Consider the following 13,358-nt stretch of genomic DNA (forward strand, 5'->3'; position numbering starts at 1 on the left):
CACTTCTGTGACCATTTCCAGAGGCAAAAAACAGTTGGGAGGGAACCAGAAACCCCTCCTCCTCCCCTACAGTACTCTGGAGACAACCAGAGCAATTGAGCCATTTCAAGGTAGGTTCCCCTGTTCATACGTGTGACAGCAAGATGGATTGGGCACCCATGCCCCAAATTATATCACGTTGCATCTAGTTCGTTTCTTTGTGGAGCTGCTAATCTGCACTGAGAGCCTCAATATTACTGCATCGCCTATCTTGTGTTTACCATGGATTTTTATCTTCAGAATCAGGACCTGGTGATAGCTTCTCCTTTAGACCTGTTCAAGACTATATGGGATACCCATATCATGAAAACTAAGATTGGGGGGGGGGGTTCTGGGGCTTTCCTGGAGCCTGTTTGCTGTCTCGGGCGAGGGAAGGATCCAAAAGGAGTGGCGCCGTTTGCTGCAGCAAGGCTAATGGCACTGGCCTGGGAAGCCATGCAGCAGTGTCTGTCCCCTTGCTGGTCAGCCTCACTCCTTGGATTCAAATAAGCCTATGGGCAGTCTGTGCAGAGCCAGGGTTTAGCAGGTGGACAGCAGGCCCACAGTTTTCCCTCTGGTTCGCTTGCCCAGCATATAAACAGCCTCACCTCACCGCTTGCTCTCAGTTCGTCTCTCGGCTTTGTCCCAACAGTCCCTCCCCCATTTTCATATTTTGTATTGGGCTTATATTGCATTGTTTTGTCACACCTTTTTGGCAGTGTTAGTATGGGGCCTGGGTTCAGTTTATTGGGAAAGTGGCCTGCATGTCCCTTTCTCCATCTTGGGGATCCCAATAAGGGTTTTTTTGGGAGGCTTTGGCAGTGGACATGCCCGACTTGGGGGTTGTCAGGGCAGCCTCCTCCCAAGTAGCAGGGGAACCATCAAGTGGCTCAAGCCCAGGTGAAACCCAGATACTGCCACCCAAGGCTATTGCCAGCAGGCTGGGTGGGAGTAGAAGGTTCTTTCAGTTGACAGGCAGGCAGGCCAATACCTGGGATCTTGCCCACATGCTGCGCCACTGCACTGTTCAGCTGTAGCCAATAAAAAAAGTTGTAGCCATTTTCTCTCCAGCATGGTATCTGAGTCTTGTTTGTTAGTATTCGAGTATTTCACATCTGCTCACCTCTGCCCCCCTTTCCCCATTTAGTCTTGGGTCAGCAAATTAGTCCTAAATATGAGGATATTCTGTCATTTCTCCCCCTTTTTTTCCTCATAAAGATGATTGACAGTGATCCTTCCACACCTCCGCATACACCCTGCCCATTGCACTAAATTATCAGTTTTCAAGAAATTCATTTTCACTTGGACCAGAATGGCTGTCTCTTTTACACGATAAAGCAGAATAAGCTTCTTGCCCTTAATAAAATGCTGCAGGCAATTAACAGCCCACTCCCGACAGCTGCAGCTGCTGGGGACGGCATGGCTGTGGCGGCACTTCCCAAGAGGTTGGCCACTGCAGCAAGGGGGAAAGAGCTTTTCAAAAATGTTAAATTTTGAAAATTTACCTATTGAAAACAGTGATGCTGTGCCATCCAAAAGCTGGTGCAGCGCCACGGTTGTTTAAGGGGTTGTTCCCAGGCTAAAAGGGGTTAGGAAACCTCCCGGGACGCTGGTACAAGGAGTGGCAGGACACTGGCAGGAGGCCAAGCTGGCATCCAAGGGCCAATCTGCCACAGCCATCCAGGGGGGCCGACGCAAGTGGCACTACATCAGCGTCCATGCCAGTTTGCATGGCGCAACTGGCATGGATGCTGGCGTAGGGGTCATGTCACCTCCTAAGGTGATTTGGCCCCCAGCCTCGGGAATGTACTGTAAATATCACAAACCCACATTTTAACAGAATTTTGGAGCAACCTTTTCCTGTTGAAACATCCTAACAATTTAGAGCTTGAGGTAATTTCCACAGCATAATACATTGCGCTAGTTGTTGTTATATTTAATAAGCATGTTATCTGCAGACTCGTCTTCCACTTATATTTGACTAATTTATTCTTACTTTTATTTTTTTATTTTTAATTATATTTGCATGAGCGTCTCCCTGCTCACTCTCTCCTCTCTTTGGTTCCAGGGTGGAACTTTGTACCTCTAAGGGCGGGGATCGTTTCTCGCCCTGGTTATGCTCCTCTGTCATTCCTTTTTCCCGGAGTCTCAGATGGGGAGTTCAGGACCGCTCGTCCTCCTTGCATTCCCCTCTCGCTTCGCTTCAGTGGGTCATTCTCCGTCCTTCCTCCTTGACAACTTCCTCCCTCCCCTCCTCCCTTTTTATCCCTTCCTGCTCAACACCTGTGCTAACCACCAAATTTCCCAGATCTAGCTTCTTGCTCCAGGAGTGAAGGAATCCTATTTGGTCCTGTTGGAAGTGAAGGACTTTGCGCTGGCTCTTCACCTCAGACTCCAGAGGGGTACAAGACTAGTGAGTCAGAGAGATAGAGGGGACAAGACACTAGGGCATCCTTTCTCTACTGCTCTGACCTATCCCTTTGATATGTAGATTGCTACTCTTAGGGAAACTTCCTTCCTTCCTGTTTCTTCCCCACCTCCTCACACACACTGGCACTCTTCTCCCTCTTGCCGCCATGAGGGAAGGACGCATGTCCTGGATCTCCCTCCATCCTAGTTAGTTAGAATAGATAGGCAACTATACTTTATCCTATCTAGAAATGGATTTCCTACAATAAATTAAGTATATTAGTTAAATAGACAAAAGGCTCCTAGCAATTTTGTTCCTGGTACACACAGAGGTTTGGATGGGCTTCTCTGCGCACAATAGCCTTTGTGCATTCTGCTAAATTAACAGGGATTTGGGCATAACAAAGCCCTCAAAATCCAACAGGTCCCTCCAACTTACTTTCTCCCCCCTCGCTCTTTCAATGTCCCCTCTATTTGCTTCAGGAGTTGCCTGTTTCTGGCGTGTATTTGCCTCGGCACCCTCTCTCAAAGCCGACTCTATCCTTGCCCCATTTCCTTGTCTCTTCCGAGAACCTCCTCTGTTTATCTTTCTGGAAAAAGCCTTTCTCCCCCATCTGACCTGATTCCCCTCGCCTTCTTCCTGCCCTTCCCCAGATGTATCCCCTATTGTTTCTGTTAGTATCCATGCTTGTCTGTTCTCCCTGTGCCTGGAGGAGGTCTCCTCATTCCCTGCCGGTCTGCATTTACTATCTCTGGCTGTGATGCCATTCCTAGCTCGCCCTTTTTTTCTCTCTCTGCCTTGTTGTGTCCCCTCATATTGTCGTTGTGGATATTACCCCCAGTGTAGGAGCATGCCTGTGCTGGATTGTCTCGGAACGGCACAATTTGCTATGTATTATAGTTATTCCAGTTAACTATTTTTCATCTTACAAAAAGCTCAGAACCATTAATTTATTATTCCAGACATGTGACCTCCTGGCTAGGTAGCATACAGGGCCAGATCTGTTCAGCTCCAGCCATAGAACTGCATTACATGCCATGTGATTCTCAATGCCATGTGGAAACTTTCAGTTCCGAACATGAACATGTGGCCCCTGGAATTCAGCTAAATATTCACTCTATTTTTTATCCCAAATACAATTGTGCTACTGGGTGTTTTAAAATATAAAATAACTGTTCAATATTATTCTATGCTTAATGAAAAAGGGGTCAAATAATATATTCTGCAAATTATATTTGATCAGCTTTAGATTTTAGACAAGAGCTCCATTGTCTAACTATGGTGACTGTAGCATGACAACCAAAAACAACATGTTCAAGGGTCTTATTGACTAAAATTGCAAATTGAAAAAGTATAGTACAGGGTCCAAGACAGATATTTATCTTACATTTAAAAATCAACCTTCCCAAGCAGACAGCTATTGGAAAAAATATTTATATCATAAATTATCTCTGGTATCTAAAATCCCCTTCTTGTAATGCTTTTCAAAGCCATTTGTTCAGAAATTTCACTGACACATTCTATTAGCAATAATTTATGTTTACCAATGAAACCTGAAGGGACAGCTTGACACCTTGATATTTAATTCTGTGGTAAGGTAAAATAAATTGGTAGTTTCACACACTCTGTACTCTACTGTAATTGATGTGAGGTGTTTCCTTTTTGCACTGTTGAACAACACAATTTGGATTTATAAAAGTGAGGAACAAACTGACAGTATAGAAGCATGTAATTCTCAGATATCATAATGAATGGGTAATTTACAGCTACTGGGAGGGGAACAACAGAACATAACATAACATTTATTGCGGCATTGCACCAATAAAAAATAAGAACATAACAGCAATATTACAGCAGATACATTGATATTGTTTAAAAGTTGAGTCATGTTAATTTAAAAGAATATATATAAATTAAAACGTTTCACGATTTGGATGGGAGGGGAACAAGATTGGTAGGACAGCAGCAGAAAATTCTTACTTTGTGTCAAAATGTAAGGGTTTCATAACTGAGGAATATTAATATGCTAAAATTCTCTTTGTAGTCATTGTAGTCTCTTTGTAGTCATTGTAGTCATGTAACATATACTAAAAACATTGCAATTCTATAACATCATCAAAGAGAGGGTGATGCTCACATAAAGAGTTAAATAGCAATCTGGCATACAGTCAGACTTAATCTGATCTATTGAGCTCACAGGTATTTCCTAGTACTGAACATCATCTGCATGCAATCACTTAGCCCTGTTGCTTTGCTGTGAAATAATTATTTGTACATACTAAAACACCCATATATGTTGCAGAATAATGATTAATTATGTGGATATTTCTTTTTGCAAGTGTGTATGACTTGGGAAGAACTATTGCCTGGATAGAACATGGGTGCTCAAATACCCACCAGTTTACCCATCACAAACAGGGAGTTCACCATTCACAAGCAGTTTGTGTCTGTTCCTTAGGTTGTTTTTCAAGTATTCAAATAATGTGGTACAATACAGGGGTAATCAACAGACTTTCCCAAGGGCACATACTCATGGAGTGCAATGGCAGTCCTACTCCCTCCACCCGACTTTTTGTCACTGCATGCTGTTCAGCAACCAATGGTGTGAATGAAGAAGAGTTGGTTTTTATATGCCAACTTTCTCTACCACTTAAGGCAGAATCAAACTGGCTTACAATAACCTTACCTTTCCCTCCTCACAACAGACACCCTGTGAGGTAGGTGAGGCTGAGAGTGTGTCTGGCCCAAGGTCACCCAGCTGGCTTCGTGTGTAGGATTAAGGAAACAAATCCAGTTCACCAGATTAGCCTCCACTGCTCATGTGGAGGAGTGGGGAATCAAACCCAGTTCCCCAGATCAGACTCCACCGCTCCAAACCACCGCTCTTAACCACCACACCACGCAGTGATCAAATCAATCAGAGTTTTTTGGAGGAGGGTAGGGATTTAATGAGACTTCCTTCCTTACATAGCTTGGTTTCTTGTACTTTCTCCTGAGGCCAAATGTAGGAAGCTGTGAACAAGGATGAGTCCTCCCCTATAAAGACAGAGACAGGGGTTTTCTGTTATGTTTGATCTCCAATGGCTGTTTTATACACAAAGGTTGCCCTATTCTGCATTCATACATCCAGGCCAGAGCTTTTGTCCATGAAAGGAGGAATCATTCCACAAAAGCCAAACAATCTTCAAACGAATTCAGTGCTTGTAACACCATTAGAGATATGGCCCTTTAACTTTTTATGACCTTAAAGTTATGCTGCCTTAATTACATACATAATGACTTGGATATGAACACTGCCATTTTGATTGAAAACAAGATGGAAGTCAATAAATAACTAGTACTGGCTCAACAACAAACTGTCACTTATCTGGAAGCCAGCTGTAAAACTGGGGAACCATCAAGCATTGGTTTAAAGTTGTAGTCATATATCTGCCCTTCATTACTTTGTATGCAAATTTTCACCCATACACAAATATGAATGGAAGGGAGTGTATATTTAACTATTCATGAAAATGCACATCTCATTGAGTGTAACAGATAACTTTTCCATTTGTTTAGATGCACTTCAGATTTTACTCTAGTATACAGAGAGTACACGTTCCTAGAATCTTCATTTGGATATATGTCTACATCAACTGCATATACTAATCTGTTTTTGCTGGAACAGCATATATAACTTTGGAAGACAAAATTGGTTCTATTTCTTTTTACTGAACTATGGACAAGAAATTTCATTGGAAAATGGTGCGTGAAATTGCAATAGAGACAAATAGAGGTAAAGACCCACAAATGGAATTAAACAGGCCAAACCTTTATTAAAGGAACATGGCATCCACGCATTTGTTTAGACCCATATGGAATAGGTATCTCTAACCTAAGTAAAGTTCCAGGCATACTGATGAGGCCAGGCCATTCAAAATGTCTCATGATACCACACAGCTCAGCCTTGAGTTACTCTTGATTAACATGTCCTTTTCCGAAAGATATGGCTGTCAGGTAGGTTTTCATTGGCAATCTGTTGGTTGTACCATACATTCACTACCAAGGACAGCAGTCACACTCCAGCTGTGTGAGAGTCCTACTATTCATCATCTCATCCAAGGTAATATTCCCATCACCTTTTTAATCTGATCCTAATGGTTGTACTTTTTCCTATATCCATACTGTCTTCTGCCAAAGTTGTAACAAAAAGGTAAATCAGCAATTAACCAAATTCAACCAATAGTATACACTGTCTGCACCCAGAAGAAGGAACAACAAAAGGAAGGCAAAATAAAATAAAATAAACAAACCCTGCCAGCTACTAATCAATTCAGACTGACACAAATAATTCCTGGCCTCAGAGGCCCAGATTACTCCCCCAGTCATATAGGTGAGTGAAATGCACTACCACTCTGAAAAGCCAGGCAAGAACTAGTCTTTAGGGGTGTGCAATTCAAATTAAGAAATATTCAAAAGTACTGAATAATGCTATATTCAGAAAAGTTATGAATAGTTCCAAATCTGATTTTTTTAGTTCCAGATATTCAGAATAATTCTAAATATTACTCAGAGTCACATTGTCTCCTATAGAAAGCAGGCTAGGCTGCCTGTAAGAAGAGAAAAGTGAAATCTATTCATCAGACAGCTTGGCCCATCTTCTTGAGTAATGAAACTGCAACATTACTTAGATAGCCTTGCACCAAGGGTGATGGGGCAGAGAGCACAGTGTCCCCTTATTGATTTCACCAAGGGTGGATGTAATGGGGTAAGACCAAAGTCTGTGAGTGATGTGTGTTTCCACTTATGAAATCCTGAAGGAGGCACAGACACCAGAAGCTACTTTCACTTTGGTCCTTTCCAACTGAAAGGCGGGCATAGATGCTTATTCAGGTCCTCTGACTGTCCTTCTGTCCTCTGACTGTTTGCTGTAGCTACTGCTCTGCATGCCGAAACAATCTTCACTGTGTCCCTTTCTTAGCATCTCAACCTCCACTTGATTTCCTTTAATGTATATTAGGAATAAGTTAGGAGATTGTAGATTAATAGGGAAATTTTATATTTAATTTAGGAACCTTTGGGGGTATATCAGGCAAAAGGTTTGCTAGATAGATATAAATTTAGATTATTTGGGGAGAACCTACCAGTAGTATGAAACATTGACATGACAGAGGATGCTGATTAGGGTTGTGCATATTGATATACTCAAACTGAAAATAAACCCAACATTAGCTGTTTTGGCAATATTCGGGATTTGGGTAGGCCAAATACCCAAATCTGGGAATCTGCCTGAAGCCAAATAGGCGATTCCCAAAAAGCTGAATAATTATTCGGGTTCGGCTATTTGCCTTTGCTCAGATGCATGGCTCTGTGCTTTCTCCCATTTTTGACTGGTTTTGTTAGGGCCCCATAGTTGGGGCCCTTTTGAGGTAGGGGTTCTGTAATTGGAGCCAACTTGGTCTGACAGCCATTCAGTGGGTTGATCTGAAATTATGCATCAAGCAAAAGGGTTATTTAAAAGGGGGGCTCACCCAGTCCTGTCCAGAGGGATATACCCTCCAACAAAAAAGAACAGACTTCGACAGCTGCTCACACCACCAGTCTTCCGAAGGAGACTTCCTCACCCACGCAGATGAGCAATCTCCTTCAGAACAGCCACCATGGTTGAGACTTCAGCTGACTCCCATATTAACCTCCCCCCCTGAAAACCTGCTCTCAAACTGAAGGTCGCCCTGAGTAGAGGATTTGTTTCCCTGCACCATGGCCATCTCTTGAAATCAGATTTTTGATTACTATAATAAAGGACGGTTCACAGGATGTCATTTGCCACCAAAAGGAATGTTTATTTTTCTTGCATTTAAGCTATTTTCCTCAGTTCGGAAGCTAATTTTCATGGACATCATGCTATGTGCCCCAGAAATGAACTCAGCCCCCAGACTTTGAGGCACCACCAGCCTGGCAATCCTCGGCAATGCTGAACTTCTGAACCTGAAAACCGATGGACAGCTCAGCTTGCAAATGCCTGGAGGATGGGGGCAACCCCTTTGCTAGCACATAAAATTGGACCCTGTCCCAAAGTTCACCAAACTTTGGTGACCATCAAAGGAGAGTCGCTTGCAGCCATGCTGCACATTTGGTGAGTCTACCTCCAAAAATACCCCCACAGGAGCTTCAGGGGGGGAAATTCCCATAGACTATAATGGACCTGATTTTTTTCGGTATCGATATTTTACTGGTGTGGGTATTCTGCTTATTCCAGGTTTACAGAAAAAAACAGGCCCAATAAACCCAAACACAAAATTTACAGATTATTATTATTATTATTATTATTGCACAACCCTAATGTTGGTGCATGGGGAAGGCTGAAGTAACACTGCCTGCATCCACTGCAGCACCCTCAGCCATTATTATGAACTCCCCAATTAAAATTTGTCACCCAGCCACCTTGTTCAGCACTGGCAACTATGAAAAAACAGCAGGCAGAAGTAGAGTATGTGTGTTCCAAGGAGGTGGCAGAAACACTGCTAGTTCAAGGTGGGACAGATGTGAGTAAACTTCAAGCATGTTTCTGTGTGGTTTGCAAAGAGCACCCGACATTCCCTTCCAAACCCATCCCATGGAGTACCATTAGTATCATATCAGATGAGAGCCTAGCAATTAGCCTCAAGGAAGGCTTTGCCTCCAGCCCCCGTTCTCAGAGAAGCACCCCTGTGTAAAGCAGCATTGTGGTTGGGGGAAACTCCCCTTCAACTACACACAAATCTGATGTGTGTGTGTGGGGGGGAGACTGGGGGGACTCAGGTGGGCACTGTTCCAGAAGCACATGAAACTGAGGCCCTGAAGCTGCAAGGGCCTCAAGTTGTCCCCAGCTGGTAGTGACAGGTCAGCAGTCCCTCTTGGGAACTGGTATGGGTCCCAAGGGGTCAATAGTCTGGAAGCACTTTTGCCAGTGTGCAGCATACGCTAGTTTGGCTGAGTACATGTACAGAAGTATAAACAAGAGCATCAGATATAAGAGATATCCATCCTCTGCCACGAAGATGACTGACCCAAGCATTTTCTCTGAGCTTAACCTATCTCATAGGGTTGTTGTTGGGATTGAGTGAGGGAGGAGAAAAAACATGTTTGGAAGAAGGTTGAGCTTTTAAAAAAATGCTAGATGGTAGATAGTATCTACAGAGTAAAGACTAAGTTTGGTGGTTGAAAGAAAACCTTTCATCATATTTTCAGGGGACTGTTTTATAAGGCTGTTTTGCTGCATGAATATCCAGTTGCATTGTTGTTTTATGTGTTAATAAGTGGCCGCATGTATTTTCCATCTATTTCTGTAAACATGAGCCATTCTGGTATTCGCTTTGCACGGCTAATTATGTTCTCACAGTTTCACAGTCTGACAGACAAAATCTGTTCATTTGGAAAACAGTTAATTATCTCATTCAAAAGGGACATTCATGAGTCCATTTGTAAGCTGCATCTATGGATTGACTGGCTCCAATATGATGAAGATTCCAGTGATGCTTCTTACAGCAGTGAATTTGTAGATGAGGTTAAGAGATTTCAAGTTTCTACAACCATTCCAATTTGTTAAAAGAGGCTTCCCACTCATACCTGGCTAGTTTTCTTTCTTTCTTTCTTCCTTCCTTCCTTCCTTCCTTCCTTCCTTCCTTCCTTCCTTCCTTCCTTCCTTCCTTCCTTCCTTCCTTCCTTCCTTCCTTCCTTCCTTCCTTCCTTCCTTCCTTTCTTTCTTTCTTTCTTTCTTTCTTTCTTTCTTTCTTTTTGGCAAAGTACAATAGGGTCTTTTTTGGAGACAACATCTCCTGGGGCATGATTTCCTGTGGGTCCCATTCTTCCATGCACCCTCCTCTTGTATTGTTTGCTCCTCCATTTGTTGAAATACCTTTCTCTCCTCCTCCTGTTGCCCCCTCAAGACTGGTTCACGAGTTCTATCCATGAACTCTTCACCTTCCCTTATGAAATGGAGTGTGGCTAAACATGCCTCAAGTCCCTGTATCTCCTCCTCCAGTAGGGTTACCAACTTACACTTGCTGCAAGTGTAATTGCTGTTACCCTCAGGTAAGAATACAAACATGCCACAGACATTGAATGACACTGCCTCAACTCCCTCACTAGCCACACTGCTGCGATCCATTTCTGAAGTGGTTCCATTTTTTCCTGCACTTCCCTGATAAGTCCCCTGACAAACTGCCTTTCAAGATTCCCCAGCAGAAGATGGGGCCAGCAGTCAGCCCAGGAAGAGCAGGCCCTAATCAAGCAGAAATAGCTGCTGCAAGGAAAGCAACTCGAATGACCGAGTCACGCATTGTGGACTTACCCGGGCCAGGCTGCAGAGGGAAAGAGAGGGGTGTGTCTGCGGGGAGGGCAGGGGGAGTCACTCTTGCCGCCATCTCGTGAGCGCCCGCTCGCTTCCCGTGGCGTCCCGTGATTTGGCGCCGGCACGGGATGATGAAATCGGGGGCAGCGACAGGAGATTGTTCCCTTGCCCCTCCCCACGTCCTTTTTAAGAACACGCCGCTTGACCGCCAGGCTGTTGGCATTCGGGTGGCACGGAGAGTGGAGCATGGAAAGTGGAGTGGGGTTTGGATCCTGATTGGAGCTTGGACCACATGGCTAGAGCGGTTTGTTTGCGGCCACTTTGGCACTAGGCTTCGTGGCGGCTATCCACACGATTCTTTTGGGCATCAGTTGTTGGGCGGCGGGGAGCTTTCCTCATGGTGCGTAGGACTGGGGGCCCCCTGCAATTTGAGGAGCGGCGCCTGCGATGGACTGAACGCAAAGCACAGGACGTATCCTTCCTGGTGCTTCTGTGTGTTTACCAGGGCCCCGGGGGAATTTCTGTTTTATAGCGGCTTTACAGCGGCCGCGGCGCGTGCGTCCACCCACCTTTCAAGGGCAATAAAATTTGAAATTTATAGATAAAATAGGAAAAGAGGACGTGGGGGGAAGGAGTAGGGGATGGTAGCAGGCGACCGGATTTGAGAATAACCTACAGCTGGTTGCTTCTGTAGCTCGGCCAGGACGCGGGCAGTTGCTTTGCTGCCACGGGCATTTCTTTGGTCTGGCTTTTTGGGGATTTTATTGCACTGGGGTTGTTTCAATTCTACGTTATGACTGATTCAATTTTCTGCCCCTTGGGTCTCTTCCCTGGTGAGGTTTTTTCTGCAGTTGCTGGTGGTGAATTTAATTCTACCTGGTTTTAATTCCTTCTCCATTGTTGTTGATTTAATTTTGTTGTCCCTCTTCCTCATTGGCATTATAGAATTAATTTAGGGCAGGCATATTGTGCTTAATTGGCATCATAAGTGGAAGTAATTAATTCTGATTTGATTGATTGATTCATTAGATACAATAATAATAAAAAAATATAAATACTGTGGAAGTAATTAATTCAGAATTGACTGATTGATTGATTGAAAACAACAACAATAAGATTAAAATATATATAGTAATTAATTATATATACACAATTTTAAGTTCGTGGCAGAGCATTGTGATGAATTATTTGCCTGTGCCCCCCCTCTTTTCTGGAACATTGTTACAAGTTACAAGGATGCCTCCTAAGAGGGCCCAGGCACCCAAGCGTAATGCTGAAGTTTCTCCAGATTCCCCGCAGTCTGATAAACATTGAGACTTTTTTATCATAGTGTAAATTATTATGCATGGATTTTAATTGGTCAATCATGTATAAGACCTATATAATGTTTATAATTAATTCTTAGCTGTTTACATGTTTTGGATTACTTTATATTCCTCCTAAACTTAATATTTTATTTTCTGTACATGTGATGGATATTTTGACTGGTCTTGGACCGTTTCAATAAACTGACTGACTGATGTTTCTGTGGGGAAGGGCAAATCAAAAAGGGCAAAGCCTCTGGCAGCCAAGGCTTCTGCCAAGCTGCCACAGCAAGCTGCAGACTTGAGGGAAAAGGGGCCTGTATCTCAGGCCTGTGACCCCAAGGGGGTGCCATCTGGTCACCGGCGTGCCTCAGATGTTTTGATTGGATTAACTAATAAGGTAGCCCACTTAGTAGAGAGGTTGGACAGATTAGAGTCTCCTCAGGTGGGGACTTTGCCCACGGTGTCGGGTGTGGCGGAAGCCCCCTCTATGAGCACTGGGGTGTCTGGGGCCCACGCTGGGCAGAGGACTCTTCTTCCAGCTCATCTGAGAGTGCAGTGAGCCAGGAAATTGTGACGGTCGGAGCTAAGAAAAAACAAGGGCAGAGTTGTCGCGGAGCACGATGGACCAAAGACCAGGCCACGGACGAGTCCTTGTCGGGTGAGTCTTCCTCTGATGAGGAGTCATCTCATATTGGGGGGCATTATTGGTTAACAGCGGGGCGGGTACCGGGGCTGCCGAGCTGGGTTACCAGGAGACGTAAGATGGCACAGACAGATCCCCCTGAGGGCGCATGGGCTTTGGCTGGAAAATCTGGCTTGGGTCAGCCGTCACCTGCCTATTTAGATTCAGAGGACCCACCAGGCATTCATCTAGCCAGAAAGGTTCGTGAATGGATCCTGGATGGATACTAAATTAATGTATTCTCATTGCTAAAAGATTATTCTGATGACAGAAAGGACGGGCCTCGTCCCAGTAAAAAAAAGAGGGGAAGGCTGAAGTCGCTGAGCGTAATTTTTTCAACTGGATGGCGGGATACAATGTATTTATGCATGTCATGCAGGCAGTGTTCCCTGAGCGGGGTTGGCATTTGTCGAACCACTTGGCCAATGTATTGAGTGCCAGAGATTTAGCAGGCAAAACAGTGGCCATGGACTATGACGAAGCATTTAGAAAAAGGGCTTCCAATAGTGCACATACGAGGTAGGATCTTATTAATGATTATTATTAACTGTGGTTCTGCTGGGTCAGCCTTAAGATGAAAGATTGGTCTGAAGATCACAGGCCTAACAAGGCTGCCTTCAAAGGGGACTC

This window comes from Euleptes europaea, chromosome 4 (genome assembly GCF_029931775.1).
Source record: "Euleptes europaea isolate rEulEur1 chromosome 4, rEulEur1.hap1, whole genome shotgun sequence".
NCBI lineage: Eukaryota > Metazoa > Chordata > Lepidosauria > Squamata > Sphaerodactylidae > Euleptes > Euleptes europaea.